The sequence below is a fragment of the Eutrigla gurnardus genome (genome assembly GCF_963514095.1).
Source record: "Eutrigla gurnardus genome assembly, chromosome: 17".
Classification (NCBI taxonomy): domain Eukaryota; kingdom Metazoa; phylum Chordata; class Actinopteri; order Perciformes; family Triglidae; genus Eutrigla; species Eutrigla gurnardus.
In genome coordinates, this window is record NC_139928.1 from 17043810 (window position 1) to 17066488 (window position 22679).

A 22679-nucleotide genomic window follows, 5' to 3' on the forward strand; every position below is an offset into this window, starting at 1 on the left:
TGTTTCGTAGTGTCTGCACATTGAACGCATATTGTGTTGCGGTCTGATTTACGAAGCAAATTGTGTTTTTGGTCAAGATTGGTTTGGAGCGTAGCTACTTCTGGAAACTGTGGAGTACGGAAGCTCACATGGATCAATAAACGGAATTCGACTGTGGAATAAATGGCAATACAACATGAAAACTTGACATTGGCAATGTGAATATAAGGTTTACACCCTGTTCTGAAGTGCTCCTAGTTTTTATGCTTATTAAAAAAGGCTTAATTCACTACTTGTTATTTCCACAGTGGTGATAAATCTCATAACGTTGTTATCCTGAGAAGGCTCTATCTCAACTGCCAATACTCTTTGTCCTCCTCTCCGTCTCTCTGCCGACCATTTCTCTGCCATTATATCCCATAATTACCCAACCAATTTTCCTTTTACTTATAATGCCTTTAAATGTCTACTTAAGAAAAGAGAAAACTTTTTACAATAAAGCAAAAGCGTTTAAAAAATACCAATGATTGCTATTATATTTAAATTTTAATATCTATAAATTGCACTAGAATTAATTGCTGCTGGGTCTAATTTAGCTATCGACCTCCAATGCCTTGGTATTATGCATGTTAGCTGGTGTGACTTGCTGGAACGGAGTCACCGTTAACATTATGAGTTATACCTGTGAATTCCTACCTTAACCTTTAAAATGATCAGCTGTGGAAAAAAAGTTTATTCAAGGATAATTGCAGTCATTACATTTCATGGTTTTATTTCACAGCCTTGGCACATTGTTTCCATCAGTTATGAAAACATTTGACATGTTACAGGTTATGCATAGATCTGGGTATTTGGTGTGAATTAGACCATTTAATTGGGAGGTAAACCCAAAATTGAGCACACATGAAACGGTATAATGTAATAAAAGCATGTGCCCTTAAACTGTAGGCTCAAAGTTGAACCAGGAGGTCAGTCTGTAAACTGTGATGGTTGTTCATTATGGACAGTTTAGTTTAAGGCTGCAACAAACTATTATTTTCATTTTACTGATTAATCTGCCAATGCTTTTCTCAATTAATCGTTTTGGTCCATGATGTCAGAGGTTATAAAAAACTATATATTCTCTCAATTGACCAAAAAATGAATCAACTCATTGCTTAATCTCAAATACTTTGCCTTCATTTTTCAAATCTAAAGCAGAGTACGTACTGTGCTGCATGAATTTAACTGATGTTTGTCCCAGGCACTTAAATGCATATGTAGACGTTTTCAAAAACACACGTAGCCTTGTTTAAATTCTAGTCCCTATATGCATATTCACCACACTGCTGGTGTAGGTCTGTCCTGGTTCCAGTGTTAATAGCCCACACTGATTTGCTAGAACACTAAATGACAGTGATTACCTCGAGCTGGGGGTCACATTTCAGTGCCATGTGTCTGTCATTAGAGACATTCTGGAGTTTCTACAGTGTCCAGGTTTTTTTTGTGGAGTGCCGAGTGCAGCCAAAGCAAACTAACTATCTAATTTGGGGGCAATCCGAGCTGGTAATGTCAGGTTGTGTCACGGCACTCTTCAGGGGGAAAATATTCAGGTTGACGCGCTGCAGTGGGACAAGCCTGAAGCAGAGCGCTTTCATTTCCTTGTCTCTCTCGGTGTTGGATTATGTCACCCGGCTCTTTTTTTGTGTGTGAAAGCATCAGTATTCCAGCCAGAGAATGAGGAGTCCGCGCCGCAGGGACACCAGCCGAGAGGAAGCAGCATGATGTCATGACACGGAGGGTGATGTTGGGGTTTCTGGTTAGGTGGCGGGCCTGGCAGCTCTCAAAGTCTCTGCTCTCCTGAGAACCGTTTTCGCCATCTATTCAAAGGTTCTGCCTTTTTTTTTCTTTTTTTTTTGTCTTGATAGGAAATTGCACCGGGGACCAGAAGGAACAACAATCAAGATATCTTGCGGTAGCGCATTTTGATTTAAAGTGCAGAAAAGCACATTTCAAAAGGATGATAAATGTTTCTTTTCCTCGTTTCGTTCCAGATTTAGTCGTCCCGCGAGCAAACGCTTCCTCTTTAATCCCGTTTAATGTGGAACTGTAACAGGATGACGTACCAAAAGCAACTCCATGCTGGCATCTTCATTCAACTGTCTATCTAGCACACAAGTCATTTTATGTGTGTGTGTGTGAATACAGTAATACAATCTGCCAAAAATGTAATGATGACACACATAAGCTCCGTCTGTCTGTAGGTTGTTATGGGAAATTTGGCTCGGAGACGAAAGTTATCATTTAAGATCCAAGAAATGGCTTTCATGTGATCTCCCTCTCTTTTCCGTCGCTCTGTCAGAGCCGAGCCTTAATCCGTCGACGCTTTGCGACATAAAAGCCTTTCAATTACAACGTTAAAAAACGCACTTCTTTAAAACTCGCCACACGCTCTCGACTGAGCGAGGCCACTCAATGCAGACAAATCAAACGGCGTCATTTCACTCCACTTTAGCGGCCGATCTCTGCTTCTCGGAGCTTAAAGCTAAAATTACATCATGGGGACTCTGTTAGCAATTACGAGACTTATATCAGATCTGGGCTACTTTTAAACGGACTGAAAATAGCTTTAGTACGGTCCTTGAGAGCAGTTTATGGGAAAACACAATTTACTGTACGTTCTCTTCTCAGGAAAGCCATTTGTTTCGCTAGTTTCATTGTTCGCCCTGTCTGCGGTTGACATTTATTAATATTAGAAGTGTCTCCATGTTGTCTTAAAGTTTGCCTTCAAACAGTAAAAAGTGGTTTTATAGATGTTATGTACATTTGTGTGTGTGTTTGTTTCTTCTCTTGTTACATTTTGTTAGCTGCTACACACCCAAGATGCTCCCAGGCTTCTGCTCAGAAATGCTAATGAATGTCAGATCTTAATTTGATTCCACTCCCCGTGATAAAGCCCTACAGAGCACTTAATTCCCGCGTCATATAAACACATTTCAGGTGCAGTTTGATGAGCTTCTGATTTTTGATCTGGCGAACGTCACCACGTTTCCAGTTGGATTTAAGGAGTCAAACAAAAACCCTGAGGTCGCAGCTTCTCCAGCAGCTGTGTGAAGAAGGCCGGACAGATGCATCCCACAGCCGTTCCCAGTAAGCAGTTGGGATCCATCCACCTCAATTACAATCCACCACGGCAGTTGGCTGAGTGCGGTTCATTATAGGTTAATACGGGATTAAGCTAATTAGCGATCATCAGCCAATTCTTGAATAAATAGCACGGCTGCGTCACTCATTGGCCTCTACCCCCGGGGTGCTCTACCCTTCCCACCCAGCAGAGGCCACTGTGGCCAAGCGCCTTCACAAGACCTTTGCCATCACAAGACATCTCTCAGACTCACAGTGACCTCAGCTTGATGCCGATTGGCTAGAACACATCTCACTCAAGATGACAGGGATCCCTCATAACCAACACCGTGGCTGTGCAGTAAATGGTGAAGTTCATGGTCATAGTGGGGCTGCAGACTGTAACGCTGTCAAGGGAAAATGCCCCGTTTCTCTCTCCATCAACTAACATTCAGACTAGTTAGGTGTGTCCAAGGACAGGCACTTAAAAGATAGATGGCAGGTGAGTGGATGAACCATCTGTCAGTCAAACTCTTACCAAAGTCACACAAGTGAAGTGTGAAAACATCCTTTTCCATTGAGAAAAAGCCTTCAGAGCCTTGCCCTTATTTTACTGATGGAATACTCTCCAGTTCTGACGTTATTAAGCTGACAAAAATTCAAAGACAAACTCAAAGACATATCAAACCTGATGAGATTTCTGGTCCATACTTTTATTTACAGGCGTCATCCAGATGGCAGACCATCTGAAAACAGGCTCCTGTGGCTCCGACAAAAATATTTCAAAGAAGGAAAAGATTTTGTTGTTGTTTGCACTAATCATGTTCTTTCCATTCCATGATAATTGTGTTTAAAGGGGCATTGCTCATGTTATATTTAAAAAAATGTGAGTCACATGGTTTTCTTTGTCTTTTTATTGTAAAATGTTGAGTAAGACATATGTAAATTACTACTATTTTATATTTACTAGCATTTTTTAAAACCAATATGGTGAAATAACATTCAAAAACTGGTTCAAAATTGAAAGTTGAATAAACACATTTAGAGCATATTGGACTGAGATTTGCAATACTGGCTTTCAAATGAGAAACGTGGATGTGTTTATTGTCCAAAATGAAAATATGTGATTAATAGTTAGAGAGAAGAATTACACGCACATCACGAAGGTGCAAGGCTATCAATGCAGCATCACTGAAAAAACATTTTTATTTTACTATTAATCATGATGTTCAACAAATCGTTTTTTGGGATATTCTCGTGGGAGATTGGATGTCAGACCGGTAGAGAAAAGATACTGACCTTGCAAGTTGAGTCATATCAGGAGAATCTGCAAGAAACAAACTGATTATGACAAACAAGCAGAAGGAAGTTGGGAAAAAGCATGAATACCTTATTTGCTCCCCAGGATTATAGGTTTTTATTATCCTATGTTTTGCAGAAAATGATGTGTCATGTCTGGAGTGGGTTGCCGGGCGGTGTAGCGGTTAGCACTGTCGTCTTCCAGACCAGATGAGACCAGAAAGGGGTTGAGTGGGTTGCGACCCGGCCCCCCCGATCCCTTAGCTTCCTGAAAATGTGGCTCCCTGAACGATATAGTTGAATAGCCCTGCACTTTATCTTGCTCTACTAAAAATATGTATTTTACCTTATCAAAGGCTCATGTGGTTAAGCATATTTAGGAAAAGAAAGGGTATCGGAGCGGAGGAGCTGCATCGGGACCCAGGATCAGTGTAATCCGGTGGCATTGTATTTCAGAGAGGCCGCTCAGATACAGACCTTTCACTCCAAAGAGAACGTTATTATATCTCCACTCTTTGAAGCTCTGGATCAACGTTTTCTCTGACTTTCTTCTGTCCAACAGATCGAGATGCAATTTTTTGCTATTTTTCTGAAGATGAATTAGACATTTTGTTGAAAATCACATGATAGTTAAAGGTATAGTGTGTATGAAGTATTTTAGTAAGATTGTACTTTGTTGAAGGCTGTTTTTGGACATTTTACCACGCTGGTGTTTTAGATGAACCACACCCGTCGCCATGGAGCTTGATGCTGATTGGTCCTGAACGGATCCTGCGGTTTGCAGAAACGTTTGTTGTGGATGACTTGTGGAAGAATAATTAAACTCTTTAAATGTACACACTGCCTTGTATTGGGATTATCATCCTCGAGTCTACTGGTCTGACTGTCCTCCGGGTCGACATCAGATCAAAGATTGCCGTCATATTTCAGATCTTTAACACACTACAAACACTTCACACTAAGATTCATCTGTTTGTAATAGTTGTGTTATAAACCCAGAGAAACTGTGGCAGAGATATTAAAGAGCCAAGCCTCTCGTGTGCCAGCTGAATGCTACCATGTGGAGGTAGAGGAGGAAGGCAGCGTTTCCTCACCCTTACCGTAATAATCCCCCTCTTCTTCTTCTCTGTCCTCGCACCACGTTTCACTTTCACTCCAGTGAGCAAAAATAATAACACCCCGCCTGGTGTAAACAGTCATTTGCAGGTACAGTAGCTCGCCGCTCACCGAGCAACTACAGGCACAAGATGGATGCGTTGACCAACGGAGGCCGAGAGGCTGCGTAGTCTCATCTCCCCTCTGAACACGACTAATGTCCCGTAAGGAAGCAGGTGTGTGAGGGGAGGCGGATACGTAAAGCTTAATGGCTCAGAAACGCCGGCTGACGAATCAATCTCCTCTCCCAGCCTCCGATTGTTTCCGATCCTTATTTTTGTTTCCACACCTCAAAAAAAAAAAACGCCTCGATGACTCACAGCCATCGCTCCATTCAACCAATAATCACCCTGGAAAATGTTCCGAGCGTCCAAATGGAGTTTGTTTCGTGCGGGAGATAAAAGGCAGCAGACTTGAACGCCCATGTCCCCTAATAACCTGCAGATCCACCAAACTGGAGCGACGTTATTGATTAAAGTTCACAGGCGACCGGTCTTTGTAGACAAAGGGGCTCCGCGAGTGGAAAAAAAATAAAAAAAAGAGTGCATTCAGGAGTGTTTGCAGGACGACTCCGAATCGCATTGTCTTTGCCGGTAATGGGAAGCAGCCTGCTTCGTTACACGCAGGGAAGTCAGGCGGGAGACAATTTGTCGAACGGAGAACAACATTTAAATAACAAAGCAGCCAAGAAATAGAAAATTATTTTGCAGAGGAAAAACTAATTGCATGGCACGCGGCGTTCTGACAGCACAGCACGAGTGTTTACACTCACAGTGTACAGTATATGTGCAGTTGGCAGTTAGGTAACACACACACACACACACACACACTCATCCTGGCATGCTTTAGTCTTGCCGAGATGTTTTAATATTGTGTGTAATATAAAAGACAAAGCTGTAAACAAGGAGTAACAAATCAAAGCGTCTGCATCAGAGGCAGTTTGTACAAGGCGCCACGATGATGATGAAACCGGTGTGAAATAATAAAATAAAATAAAAAAAGAAATCACTTTGCATTTCAACAGAGAATCTCGTGCAGACAGACGTGTTTGTTGTGTCGGTGTTTGTCAAAGAGCCACGTGAAGCCTGCGTGACCCGAGCTCAACCCTCTTAGCGTGAAGCATGGGGTCGGCCGTGGAGCCTGACAAATTACGTGTTGTCATAGAGACCTAAGATCCTAAGATCTCCCCCCCACCACCCCTACCCTTCCCTCCTCCCAGATCCACAAAGATCAACAACCTGATCCCAACACAAGCACATAAAAAATAAAGTTTCACAGACACAAACATCCTCGTTGGAATAAAGAAAGGAAAACAACAAAGTGAAAATCAATGACCGCAACAGACGCATTCTTGAAGTGTCAGGGGTTAAAAGGAGTCCTAAGGGTTGAGTGCACATGCTTCCAATTAGGTCTGGAAAAGGCAAGAGGAAACAGTTGATTTCAGAATATTACTGAAGAATGACTTTAATTAGCCGGGAGACTAAGGAGCCCTGAATACCACCATCGGCACCAAACAAGGCCAGACAGCATTAATCAGCAGCACCGACTCGGAGGAGGGGGGGTTAACTGCTGGAAACAAGACGTTTGTTTATCGCCGGCCTCCCTGATAAATCCGATGTGCCGACAACAAGTCGAGAGAAGAATGATGAAAGTGAAGCAGATGGAAGAGGCAGGCTTGTGTGAAGACAAACAAAGGGTTCGGCCCCGCTTGTCGCTTTTTTTTCCTTCTTCTTTTTTCTAACTCCGCAGCGGAAACCGCGCCATTGTCACCTCCGACTGGCACAGCTGGATTGTGACTGTTGTGACTTTCAAGGCATCAATCGGCTCATTTGAAAGGCAAATACAGCCGAATTGAATGTCAATATATCGCCCCACGCAAAGCCTCCTCTTATTAAGATGGCTCTGAATATTTCAGCATGCTGTGCTGTCGTGATGATCCTGATGTGGGGTAAATCATGCGCCGGCTTTTTGGGGATTTTGTCGACCAAAACTGAACTTATTGGCTCATTAGAATCTGCTAGTTCGTGGTTGTGTTTGAAATGAAGTGCTGGAGTGTTTTTGTGTGGAGACTAAAGCTTATGATCCACCTTAAATCAGAGTTCTACGATTTCTTTGAATTAATAAACATTAAAATGTTTCAAATTAATCTAAAAAGTGAATCTATTTTGGGAACTGATTTATCATTTTTATGAGGCAAGAATGTTTTCGGTTTTTCCTCATCTATAATTAGTGAATAATATTGAGGATTGGACTATTGGTTGGAGCAACAAGCTGTTTGAATGAGTCACTGAGGTATTTTCATGGGTAATCTCACTATTACTATACTATATTACTATACTACTGCAAGTTATACAAAACAATTAATCAACAGATTACTCCATACTGAAAAGGGGCACAAGTTGCAGTCCTATACACTTTAAAACATTTTTAATGCTTCATCTCAACAGTAAAATGCTTACACATTCACTGGTATTAATATAAAGATGTATATGACTTTTTTTAAATGTAGAATTTCCTCCCGCTCAATGCAAAAAAACCCCCCATAAAAGTCATATTCTTTGGTCCCAGAGATGCAAGGTCAGAGGTCAGTGCTCAAGTCAAAAATCTGACTAGAATTTCAACAGCCGCATAAAGACTTTTATTGAATCAGCCTATTACCACCTTAACAATGAATAAAACATAGCGAGAATTAAGGGGTTTTCTGTCGAAAACAGAAAAACTGCATGAGTGGAATTTCGAAGACGGGTGGGTGACTGAAAAATAAGCATATATCCTGCAATTCACCACAAGGTAAATGTTACCTACAAATAGCCACATCCGAAGATCACATTAGATGAATCTAAACACCACACAAATCTACAGCTAATATATGTTGCAAAACAGGTAGGTTGTGCAACAAACTGACACCCTAGTGGCTGAATGCTATCAAGAGCGTCTTCATTATTTCCAATGCACCTGTTCTTGTAATTTCATGGTTTTACTTACATGTAGCAAAAGGTAAGCTCCCTCAGTCACAAACCCAATCCAATCATCCACATATAAAGCACTTCCCTGATTTCTGTCTCTTCCTCCTGCAAGGTGGAACGCCAATCATCACTTTATCAATACGGGGGTTTTAATATGCACCGCGGCAGCAGCCGCTCCCCCCCCCGAGAGGCGCTCCGCTCTCAAAACAAGCCGTCTGAAACTAACTTCCCGTCGCATTCACATTCTGCCGACTTAACCAGGTAGATTTCTACCTGAGAGGAGTCGGAGTAATTATGCTGCAATTACCGAGCCAGTGGAGGAGGCAGAGTATTAGAACCATTATGGGGCTCTGACAGATTCGCCTTAATTGATTGATGCACAGCGACGATCTGGTGATTAGCATGCTGTGTGCTCACAGGAATCATCTCACATGAAAGTGCAATGCTTTCAGCCAGCACGCTCCAGCGAGCGGGGTGGCACCTCGACGCTCCTGCACGGGGGAGGGTGTTAATAAATCCACAAATGTTCTAGTGTTGCCCTCCTGTATTCATGCAGGTGTGTCTTTGTGAATATGCTACGTCTATTATGTATAATAACCAGCGGGGCTGCCGGCAGAACGCTCTCTCTCTCCCTTCGCTCGGCTTCACACGCTTCATTCACACTTAAAAACCCTGTACTTTTCTTTGCTTTTCACTTAAATAGCTTTTGTCTCGTAAGAATGATCGAGGAGCGAGTGAGCCGAGAGTGATTACAGAGGCGTAGTTAAAAATGTATGATTATACGTGCATAAAAGAGGACATGACGTGAAAAAAAATGGATTTTTGTTTCGGCATATAACTCTTAATGATGTTGAGTTTGTCTTGTCATTGATGAAGGATGACTTAATCATGATAATAAACAATCTGACAAGAAGGTCACGAGCCATGTTGGAACCAGTGGAGGCGGCGTTGTTTTCGCTGAGTCGTCAGGAGCCGCTACAGCTGACGGTTCAGCTCAAGTGCATGTGGTCAACGGGGTCAAAGTATCAGGTGATACCGTGGCACGCTGTTGTGAAAGGAGTAGTTCCACTTTTTTTGGGGGGGAAAGGCACTCGTTTGTTTTCTCGCCGACAGTTGGATGAGGAGATTCATACCACATGTCTTTTCTGCTAAATATGACGCTCCAGGCAGGAGATGGTCGGCTTAACTGAACTGGACTCAACGTCCGCCTCGCTGAACTGTACGGAGCCCACACAGACGGCCCGTCCTTCTCCATATAGTTGGCCTTTCACAATAAGATGTATTTATTTAACCCTGTGCTCATTTGAAATAATAATTCACAATTAAAAGCTGGTGTTCTATTAATATATACGTGCAAATCGACACGGCTCTGAAAACATGTCAGAATAAAAGACTCTAGAAGGCTTTTATTTTGAAACCGAAAGTGTTGAGTTAAAAGTAAATATTTACCGTTGCCAAGTGACATGTTCTACGGATACAGATATTACAACTGTAGAATTGTTGCCTGTGTGATGTCAATATACGATCATAAATCAAAAGATTATTTTGACCGTATGTTTGCTTCTTGCCAGGAAGTTGCCAGGCAACCACTAAGTACAAACAAACAATCAAAAAACTAAATATAACACGTCGATTACGTGAGCTTCGCAGGTGCTGCCGAGTAGATTTTGTTACCGGATTTACACTAAACCAAGTGAAACGTTTCCTGGCTTCAGTTTAACAGACATGAAAACTGCTCCTTCATCAGAGCTGCAGGGCAAAGGTCGCACTACTGTCATAAGAGTCAATGCCAACAAATCAACAACCGATAGTTCCTCAAAATGATCAAGCCAAGTCTAATAACTCTGTATAACCTGGAAGCCCACCAGGACACAAGTGACATACAGTAAGCAGCCGTATCCCCCCCGTCCATGTGCACTTTGTCCTACATATTTGTATATATCTCAGAAGCAGCGGCTCCTCGACGCTCAACTGCTTCCAGATGTGGAATGCCGGAGATAATCTGTCCTTTTGGATCTCAATGGGAGCGGGGTGTCTCGCAGAAGCTGGAGGTCCGGATCCAGCTCCCAGACACACACACACACACACACACACACACACACACACACACACACACACACACACACACACACACACACACACACACACACAGTGCATCACAAAAATTACATTATCAGGTGGTATATAATTACAAGTGGAGCTTGGAGAAATGATGTTGGACCCAGAAGTAATTATTGATTTATATTGATATGCAGCACATCCCTATATGTATCCATTGATATATTCTGCAGGAAAACTAATGAAGACGCATTATTTCATGAGACAAAACCCATTTTTTGAACTAAAATATGCACACACAACACGCTTTCCAATTGAATTCCAATAGAACACACACACACACACACACACACACACACACACACACACACACACACACACACACACACACACACACACACACACACACACACACACACACACACACCAAGACAAATTACCCCCTTGTGGGTTTTTTTTCTTTATAGTGAATAAGCCCTACATACTACAAACACTGTCAAGATGGTAAATACGTACTCTCCCCCACTATTTCATACTTTGATTACTATTTATTCATTCCGGTTTATAGCTTTGTGGTGTTTGGCTGATAGTAAACAGATGCTTTGGGAGACATGGAGCAGATAGGGAACCCTGGGAGCGCTGAAAACGGGACGCTGTTTAAAAAAAAAAATGCGAGAACAATGCCTCTTTAATGTGCATCATCAACAACACCCCACATTGCAAACATGTCTGAGCGATTGCGTCGGCTAGCTGGACTAGAAAACATCTACAAGCACAGCGACGCAGAGGAAACATCTCTGGATGTTTAGAAAAAAACGCTATAGACGTGGGTTTTGTTTGGATTCCGAGGGAAAATATGCAGTAAAGTGTTTCATTACAGTTCCAGGACCTCCAGCTGGAAGGTGTCCCATAGCCTACATACTAGTCCTGTACGCTGGCAACACAGCAACCCAAGTATGTATATGGCAACGGAATAGAGGAGAGACAGGCGACGCGTCATCCAATCAGTGTAAAAGGTCTCCAGACTGGAAAAAGTGTCCGAAATAATTATCACAGAATTAGTGTCATTACTGTACATGTGGGTATTTTTCTGGCCACAAAAACAAAAGATTGGCGTTTGTCCGAGAAACCGATCATGTTCAAATGTCGTTCCAGCGTTTATGGATGACTTAAAGAGGGGAATAGCAGTCTGAGTTGTCTCCAGAAAAAAAAGAGAAAAAAGAAGCCTGAAAATACGTCTACGGCCTCAACCAACCTTTTACCTTGTACGTGCGAGGCGGCCATGGGAGCCGAGGGTTCTCTTGTGGAAGAGGAGGCAACGTGTCATCATGAAGTGTAACAAGCTCACGTTTCTCCAAACAGTCTGCTTCTGCTTGAGGGAATGGAAGCGTTTAGCGAGAGAGAGGAGAGAGGAGAGAGGGGGGGAGAAAACGGTTTGGATTCCAGAGCTCGTGGCTCATTGTTGTCTCTGCAGAAAGCATAGATTTGGGGCCCCGTTGCAGTTACCTCAAAAGGTTAAAAAAAAAAAGTCTAAATGCCAAATACTCGGTGGGAAATTATCCAGAACCGAGTAGATGTGGTTTGACTTACAGTAAAACTTTTTCTGGTTGTGAAATCCAGCCCTTCCATGGCCGTTTTTTAATCTTTTATAAGATGTAGATGGCTCGCTATTTAGGATAACATTGGCTGCATATTCGGCATCCCCAAGAGGTCCTCCAGCCCTCCACGCCACCTCTTTTAAGACCTTTATAAACTCCACAAAGGACTCTAAACTCCTCTTTCCTCGCTCCCTCAACGCGTTTTCCACGCGTCCTATCGCGTCGACTCATCGGATCCCTTCTCTCTCCTTCCTCTCACCGAGATGTGAGGAGCGCTGCCCCGGGTCCCTGGCCTCGCAACAAGCGCTTTCCTTGTGAGGCTCTGTTTGCTTTGCGAGGTGTTTTCTCACATAGCAGCGTTTGGCGGGCCGTGCCTCGCAGATCACACCTCTCTGTGTGCGTGTGTTTGGGAATACTCGGCATGGACTAGTGAATTCGTCTATAGTTCGTGCACATTCTTAATTGCTCGACGCGCAGCGTGAGCCAAGCATTTGTTTACAGTGCCGAGTTGTGTGTAGGAATAGGAGTTGTCCCCGGGGCGGTGCGCACCTCGAGCCTCGCTCGCCGGGTGACTAATGAAGCGAGGCATGCCTGCCTTCCTGTTTTCTCAATCAACAAGCATTTAAGGGAAATCAGCAGGTCTTTACAAGGCGTTATTAGAAAGACTAAGAGGAAAAACACCATCCACCTCAAGTGCTCTCGAATGAATACCGGGAGAAAGTGCTCGGAGGAAATGTGCTGCCAGGGTGATCGTATCCAACACAAAATGTGTTTAGCTGGAAATTATGAATTTATATTTAAAATAAAAGGTGCTACAGTGAGTAGACACTTTTGGAGGAATAGATGATAAATCCTTGATTCAACATTTCAATACAAATCCTATCTCTTTGTATTGACGGTAGCGGAGGTACATCATGAATCACACTTGATGTGAGAAGTAGCAAATAAAATAAAAAAATACAATATATCTGGAATTCAAGCACATATTCTCCAGTCGTGCCCTTTTCATGGTGTTTTATGTGCTTAGCATTCACAACAAAGAGCTGCAGTTGGAACACAGACTTCTTTTCGCCACCGAGCTGCTCCACATGAAGAACTGTTGGAGCGCTCGGTCGACGCCACAGGTATTATTCTTATTTTTTTTTATCAGACAACCCGAGTTTTGTTCTGTACTTCTCGAAGCAGGAAAAAATCCATCAAAAGTATCACTCGTTACACTTTCACCCACCGCAGTGCGTCAGGATTAATAAACGCATTTTACGCTCAGTCAACCGAGACGCTGATAATACGTCTTACAGCAAATCATATGACACATTTAGTCCCGTAGCATTTTTTTGGGTTATTACACGTTTGCACAGAGCCAGCTGTAATATCGATTTGGTCCTCGCTGCCGACCCCTGACCACGCTGAAGGTCACGCTGCTTATTGATTTTGTTTCAAAATGTTGCCACACGCTATTGGCCAGTGACTCAGAAAAAGACATTTATATACTCTGCTAATTTAAAATGCACTGTTGTACTGTACAACCCACTGGGCTCGGAGCTGTGGAGTTGATGGATAGAAAAGTATTCATTTTTAGGACGATACAAATGGTGAGTTAGAACATATAAGCTGAAAAATAATGAATGAGATTGTCATATCGGTAAATATTAACATTTGTAGGTACTTATATCATCTTCCTGCAGCCAGGTGTCGACAATATCACAGACATTTTTCATCTCGACTCTAGACTAAACAAACCAGAGTCCTCATTAACAAGCATGCATACTGTATGTGTCTCGGTGAGGAAAAATAACATGACATCACTCCCGGGTGGAGGTTTCACCCGACAAAATAGCATCGGCGTATTATGTATGTTTATCACACCTGCCCACTCGACGGCCCTGGCCTCCCTCAAGACGTCCGAGGCGTTCAGAGATGTTAGCTTTTCCCAGACTCAATCTCGGGACGCTGAGCGCACAATGACCTGAGGGACTGGATTTCCCCAAGATTGTCTCCGAGGCGGCGGAGCAAGGCTGTGCACAAGCACCTATTTTTCCTTATCTCCACTCACATATAAAAATACATTTTCTCCTATATTAAACTGCTTTTTTTATTGGAATCTTTCATCCCCCGCCCCCCCCTTGCATCCAATCCAGTTCAGTCAATCCCGCAGCCTCTGATGTAGCCGTACAGGAGCGTTTTGAAAGCACAGACGGACTGATGCAACAGGAATCACAGCCGCCATGACCTCCCTTCTCTCTCCTCTTGCACACCAACTGGTTGGAACCAGACGAGGAGGAATTTCAGAGACCAGAGCAGAGATCACATTGCATGTAGATGTAGTTTTTGAGCGAACGCTGATACCGGCCTCACGCTGGCTGCAGGCTTTCACAGGGTTGGCCCGGCAAGCGCTTATGCAACGGGGGGGGGAACAGAAAACATCGAGTGCGACGGGCCAAGAGACTCCCACTCAAAGTCCGAGCACCCTTAGCACCGATGTTCCTCATGCAAAAAGTATACAACAAGTACACAACTACGTGTGCCAGATCATTGGAGCTTTTTTTACCCACATCAAGACCAGAAATGCCTCCAACAGCATACTGGATCGGGTATCGGCCAGTGTGCAAGTCTATGCACTGATCTGATATAAGCTGGTCCTTTATCAGCTCATTCAGGCTACGCATGTGTCGCTCGTTACCCGGTGGTGATGATCCGTAGAACGTGCAACTCGCAGCAAACACTGGCATCGGTACCCGCTATCAGCTGTTTCCCCACATCAGTTATGGGAATCTGTATCGAGAAGGAAAGAAAAAAAAAAATTGGATCAGAAAATCTCCGGGGATCATATAGCACAAGTTCCCATTTTAGAAACTGCCCACACATTTTCCTTCGCCTCTTTTTTTTCCCCCCCACACCCCGAATATCTGTTTTCTGTCTCACCCTCTGTCCGTCTGTCAGCTCTCTCCCTCAAGCCTCTCTCTCTGAACACACACACACACATATATATATACTGTATATATATAAATATATATACACGCACAGGACTTTTCCTGTACTCGACTCCCCTTCCCAGCAGAGTGATGCAGCTTTGCTTTTATGAGATACCAGAGTTGGGCTTGCGGCAGGATGACTGACTGGTTTGTAGAGAGGACAGAGGAACCATTTTGTGCTCCGCCGCCTCGCTGAATCCCTTTTTAAAATATTCATTCATAAACTCCTGGAGCCTTTTCCTCCACATCAAACACTGGACCCATAGGAAAAGCACTGAGCCGATGCTTTCAGAGGGAAAAACAAAAATACAGAGTCAACAGGGTGAAGACCAAAATTAATCTAAATATTTATGTGCTAAATATACTCTTGATGTATTCATTGTGTTTTTAGGGAAATGATTTGGACCCAAAGTGAGTCAACAGAATAAGAATTTAGGAAAAATATGCAAAAGCTGTCAAAACTGCTTACTCCATTTGCGGAGCAGCTGTGTTTATCTCGGAGAAATTGTTCAAAACAATTATTAAAAAAAGAAAAAATGTTCGAAGGAATGTCAAGAAATAAAGCATTAAGCTAATTGTGATGGTGAAGTTAAAACACTGGGACGTCGTCAATTTCATCATCTGGATTTGTTTCTAAATCCATCAGTAAGTTTGTCTTCTGAGTAACTCATAAAAAAAACTTTATTGATTTACGAAAATGGGTTGAAAACATCAAATATTTTGGCCAATGAGGACTTAGCAAACATCTCTATTACCCAATCAAAAGCAGCATCAACGATGTAAACAGGAAGTCAAGATAGGATCACAAAAAGTCAGAATTTGAAGTGTGTGATTTAAAATAGTCCCACTTCACAAAATGTACAATAACATGTCAGATATGTCAACCATGTGATGTCTTTTACTCCTAACAGTGGCGGTTTCTGGGCACAACAACTGCACTTAGGAACTACTTTGTGTGGTGCGACCCCTTGTGAGCTCGAGAGGTGTATGATGGATTTGCCCCCCCCTCCCCCCCCTTCGGTTTCCAGTAAGCAGCTTCTGGCTACAGCGACACATTTACCGTACAGATGAGAGCGGTGCAACAGGCGCCTGGTGTTTAATATTGGCGATCAGATGATGTGGCGTAGAAATGTCCTTTCATGCATGCGCTGAACTGATGTGTGTGTGTGTGTAGCCATTTGAACTGCATTTTTACTCGACGACAAAGCAAAAGTTACAACACCTTGCTGTTTTTTTAAAAACACAAAGTATTTCATCTTTTTTTTTTTTTCTCGTCTCCCCACAAAAAGCCTCTGTGACATCTCGAATGACACCTAAACTAACTCCTCGCCGGCGCAGAGTGCACACTGCCTGGGAGGTGGTGGTGTCTCTTCGCAGAAAATATTACGTTGGCCGCACTGAATGTCACGATTAATAGACCTCGGCATGACAGATTTATGAGCGCGAGAGTGGGCCAGGCGCGGAGAAAAGGAAGGAGGAAATGGAGGAGGAAATCAGGAGTGATTGTGATTAAAGCGAGGTCCAAGATGAAAGGAAGTAATGCATGAGTGTAAGAGGGGAGCACAGCAGGGGGGAGGGGGCAGTGAACCGGACTCACTTTTAAGCAATTAAATGTATGCGTCCAACAAGCTTGTGTATCTATGAGAAGAGTTGGTATAAAAGTGGGATGCGGCCTCTGTCAAATCTCCGTTTTGTTGTTTTTTTTCCTTGTTCCTGAAAGCACCTTGGCCTATTTTTTATCCACGGCGTCAACACAGTTCGTCACGGCAGGGGCACCAAACATGCAGGCTGCCAAAACATCCCATTCTGGATGGGGAGGGCTATTAGAAACCCCCCCCACCCACCACCCCCTTCCTCTTTCCTCCTCCTCCTCCTCCTCCCTGCAGACGCCATAAATCACCCGATGTCTCCTCGAGGTTGACCTACTGACGAACCACGCTGTTAAAAACGTCATTTAAATAGCTAAAGCAGGGGGCCACACACACATCTCACACGGGTCATTAAGTATTAATACCTCACTACTGTACTCCTGCAGCTAGTTAAATAGAAAATAAAAAGTTCCAATCTGGCAACCGCATGAAAAGGCACGTAATATATATGGATCAATACGTTTCTACGCTCGCTTATGGAGCAAATGCTACCGTATATTTCATTTGGATGCATTTGCCTGCGAGTGTTTTTGTTGTGGCGGATAGGAGGAGTTCAGGTGGGTCAGCATCAAGTCATAGCGGGGAGGGGAGCTGAGAAACAACAAGTGAGTAAAAGTCAGAAAAATAGACACAGCGAGAGACACTCGTAGAGAAACAAACAGAAGAAGAAGTTGGGGGGGAGGAGGGCAGAGGAGTGAAATAGCAGACTAAAGCGTCCTGAGGCGAGGCCGGCAGGAAATGAAGTCAACAGTTTTAGAGAGATGAGAATGGGAAAAGCAGCTGTGGGGCTGCAGTGCTCCCCCCCCCCCCCCCCAAACCTGCGAGCCCTCCGAGGGTCGACCCGGCTAACACCACATGGTTAATGAGTAAAACCAGAAAACGGACTGTAATTAAACGCCGTGCTGCTGGCTTTCCTCGTGCAACAAACGCCGTAAACTTTTGACACGTAAGCTACAGAAAACCAACAATACCGACGTCAAGGACTGCAAGGTGCTCATTGTGATTGATGCCGACTTACCAGGGGACAGATTTGAAAATAGAGGCTTACAAGAATGGAAATAAGTGTGGAAATACAGATATGCACGCATTGCTGGCTGGGATAATTGGACTATTAGACTTTGTAGCAGTAAATCCCAGCTTAGGAGTTTTCATTAATCAAATTCCGAGGTAAACACTTATGCAAATGTCACTAGATTACAGTACACAAAAAAAAAAAAAATGCATCCATGCTGTCTCTGGTGTAAAGCGAATGGATTTACTCCATTATTTATTTATTTTTCTTACATTCTCTGCCCTTGATGTAAAATGTCCACAATGCAAAGAGGATTAATAACTACTGTTTGTAGCATGAAACAAATACAAATAAAAAAAAGTCCCAACAAAGAGTGGAAGAATGGAGGGCTGGTTAGAGGATGAGCCCACACAGATGGTGCTGGGACTGAGCGAGGGCTGATTAATGATTCATCTACCTTGGCCACAACACAGAAGTTGCAAACATGAGGCCCGGGAGGAGAGCCACTTCAAACTCCGGCAGAGAAAGGAGGAACGCGGGCGAATATGCCGTCATTCAGCGTGCTCACTGGACCTCGTGCACATTGTACCCTTAAGTGATGGAACAGTGAAAGAGAGAGCTTTTTAAGGCCTCAAAGAGACCTTGCTTTAAGTGAGTGAGTGAGTGGGCGGGTGAGTGTGTGTGTGTGTGTGTGTGAGAAGAAGATTGAACACACATAAAAAGGAAAGATTTTTTTTTTGATTTACTTGAACTGATATAAAAATGCTTCAGTTGATTAAGAGGCTGTAAACTAGATAATACACATCTTTTTTATACATTTCCTAATGAATATGTACAAAACTATACAGTACAATAAATACATGTTTAATTTCAGTTGAAATAACACTATTATTATGTACTACTGTAGGTTTAAAAGTACACAGACTTTTATTTATTATTTCAGGACAATGCACGTTAATGAACATATATAAAAGTACACGTAAATGTGCCAGATTATAGCCCAGGGGCTTAGTGAAGTCTTGGACTGTTTGGTGGACAAAAAAATTTGGGGGGGGAAATTTTGTCAATATTTTGCAATTTTCTGATTTTACTGGCCAAACGATAATGGAATAATCATTAGTTACCTGTAATATATCATTTATGTTCTGTTCTTCGGCTCTATTCATATTTTGCCACTTCGTCGCCTCCACTTTGTAGCATTGTTAGCATATTAGCTTGTTGACATCCTTAGCCGTTCCCTGGTCGTTACCCTCTATGCAAAATACTTTCAAACAATCTAATTAGAAACTCATCTTTAATATGGATTAGTATCCGAGTATGAACTTTTTATCGGGAGAACCTTTCATTCCTCCTGCTTTAAAAAGCTGCAGCACTGCTCGTGACTGAAGAAGAGTTCTCCATCAGAAACTAGCTCAGCCGCTTCAAGAAGGAAGGCGTTTTTTCAGTTTGAAATCCACAAATAATCAAAGATACATTTGCCTATTTTCCCCTGATGATTAAAATCCAACGCCTCAAGCAGTCGAGGTGAAAGGCTCCTACTTCAGTTGGAGGATAATGAAGCCACAGTGGATTGTTTTTTTTTTTCCGTTACAGCTTCTGTATCATTCATCCGACAGCAGCAGAGCCGAGGTGATTACGGCCGGAGACTGAGAACGCATCACGATGTGGCCGTTCCAGGTGAGCATGCAGCGAAACAAGGCGTTGTGGGAGGGAGAGCGGGGGTATGAGGGTGTTTTGTGTGTGGGGTGTACATTTGCGGTGGTGGGGGTTCATATAACAGATTAAAATCAGAACATAAAGACATTCCACATGAACGAGAGGGGATCAGACTCCGGCCGACGTTTGATGGACTGTCATAACACTTTGGGTGCGATTGCCCACCTGTCACAGGAACGCTGGCAGGAACGCTTATACAACGCTGCTAACATAATAGGATTCCTGTTATGTATTTTAGCTGCGCCCTCAATCACTTTTCACTATTATTTACCTCTCTACGTATCTTAAGTGCACCTGCCAAACGCAGCACAGCCCCCCGGTGTGCAGCCGTGTCAGGACAAGCCTCTCGCTGCGTATACCTGCATCGATCCCGAACATATCGCAGGCTATTTACACTGATTTATGACTCCCTTTTTCACCACACGTTAGATTCCCACAGCTCTCAGAAGATGACTGCAGTCTGTCTCCTTCCTTCTCTCTTCTTCCTCTCCCTTTCCATCTGGTCTCACCATTGGCTTTTGTTCAAACGGAAGAAAAAAGCTGCTAAAACCAATAATCTCGCTCCGTCAGCCCCAGCGTGGAAAACGCCAGACGCCGGCATCTCGGCTCTCTATCACACGAGCGACAGTCGGGCCTTTTCACCTCCTCATGTTTAAAGAAAAGTGTGCAGTTTTATGGGAACTAAAAAGGATTACACTGAACTTTATTCGCCCTAAACGGGAAAACAGTGTTTTGATTCCAGATTCTTGGAGCCAACAACCTGAACTTGAGTCAAATCTAGCCAAAAATCTGCTTACACAGCAGTTTAAGTTTCACTGATATCCTGATGTCCATGTGTTTTGAACTTTTTAACTGTTTCACCACAGACAGATTCTCCTCACTCTCAATGATGGATGAGGGAATGAAATTAATAAAATCAATAAATCCATACGTTACTGATGATTAATTGATTTCTTTGTTGAAGGAAGTCGTTCCAGTAAGATCCACCTTAAAAATAACCCTCATTAAAGTCCAATGAAATCTGCTTCATTTTTTTCAAGATTCCATTTAATTTTTTTCTTGACAATTCATTTTTTTGATCATATGATCGAGTTATTGTTAAAGCAAAGATCTAACATGAAACATGAAATCCTCTTGTAAGATGAGCCGTTCCTGTCCGATCCCTCGGGTGCTTTTGGACAACGAAGAGGCGACCCCCCTCCACACGTCTTGCGTCTCGTGCATCGACGCAGACAGCATAGGAGATAAGCGGCGTCGCGGAAATCAAAAGGGCCCTGGGTGCTGCTTTCGGATTTATTGAGCGAGTATCTCGATGGCATCGGCTGGAAGGAATGCCGAAGCTGCAGCACGCCAACAAAAAAAAAGCATCTCTCTTTACGCTATTATGAATAAAACTACCATTCAGATCTAGTTACTTATTGATCCGGGGTTCTGTAACGCTGCCTCCACTGAAAAGATACACTCTAGTTTGTGCTGCTGACCAGCTACGGCTGAATGAATCGGTTGCTTTCAGAGCCGGGGTTCTGTAAGCCACGGAGCACACTGGTCCTCATACAGTACTCCTTCCCGTCTGCGTCGTATCAGTAAGCAGGCAGGAAATTGGAAGCGACAGAAAGGTGTGTTTGAGTGAATGCAGGTCATTTTTATCGATGTCAGACATGGAGGGAATGAATAGGGAGGCTGACATAGGGCCCTTGGGATCCCCCTCTTTTGTGGTTTCGATTGGAGGAAGAGGCGTATGGCAGATCTATACAGCCACACCGGACAAGTGTGTGTGTGTGTGTGTGTGTGTGTGTGTGTGTGAGACTCAGTAAAGTTTAACACTAAAGCCTCGGCGCTCCCATCGGGACCCGAGGGATCAAACAAAGGAAACCAGTGGGCACCCAGGGGACTCTAATAAAGTCCCATTTCAAACACACACGTAAAGTGACAGTACAGACACACACACACACACACACTTGCGCCTCACTGATCACTGGGTCGTGTCAGGGTGCGGGAAGCGGACGTGTTGTGTCTGAAGTTCTGCTTTTTTATGGCTGGTACACTTTTAAACGGACATCCTCCTTTTCAGGGCCATTGTAGCGTAACAGCACACACACACACACACACACACACACACACACACACACACACACACACACACACACACACAGTTACAAAATACTGACTTGAAGAAAATCTTAATCCTGCATCTGTCATGCTGGCAGATTATGCAAAGTGTGCCGCCTCACATCACGAGATCTGCAAGTCTGCAACCAAGTAGCTCTGGGCGATTATTCAATACAATCATTTATTTATTTTAATGGAATCATATTGTGATGAAATACAACACCTGCCAGCATCCGACAGCAGACACAGTCAGCTGCAACTAGTTGTCTTACAAAGCGGATCATTTGCTAAACAGCCAGACATTGTTCTTCTTGTGGTAGAGACCAAAATAATAGCTAAAAAGTTGGATTTATGGTTATTAGATTCATTGTTCTGAAACATGTTCCTTATTTAAACCGCTGTGTCACTTATGTTTGGAAATTTGCGGGTAGGGAGGATGAAATGGGAGGTCTCCGTATTGAAATCCATAGATTCAGTATCTCCTTTCCTGCACTAATATGAACCCACTTTAATCAAAGTTAAGCTTCCCATTGTGACACACGCAGAAGAAAGGGGAACATTAGAAAGCTGCCTTGTAGTGAGGCGGTAAGCCGATGAGTCATTGGTCTGGGGAGATAAGACGTGAAGGGATTATATAGCATTACAGGTCAATGAGGAGAAACCACCGATCATGTATGACATGGAAGACCATCAGGCCTCCTCACTCTCCCTCCAAGTGTCACCTTCCCGACAGCAGTCGCCCCTCCGTGTGATTTACCTCACTCGCCGAAACCTATTCCACTGCAAAGTTCAAACTGCTGAAATTGAATCCTGCAAATCTCCCCTTTCCCTCCCTCCCTCCTCAGCTGTGGCGCATGTTCGACACGTACGTGAACCAAACCACGTACGCACACACGCATGTAACACGGCGGGGCTCACGGGTACGTTTCACGTCCAGATCGGCGGCGCTGCTAAATGTCACGGCCTTGCTCTCTGCAACCTGCAGCCGAACCAGACAGCTCCGAGACAAAACAATCCGCCGTTATTAATGAGGACGTTTTTCACCTCACTCGGAGAGGTAAATA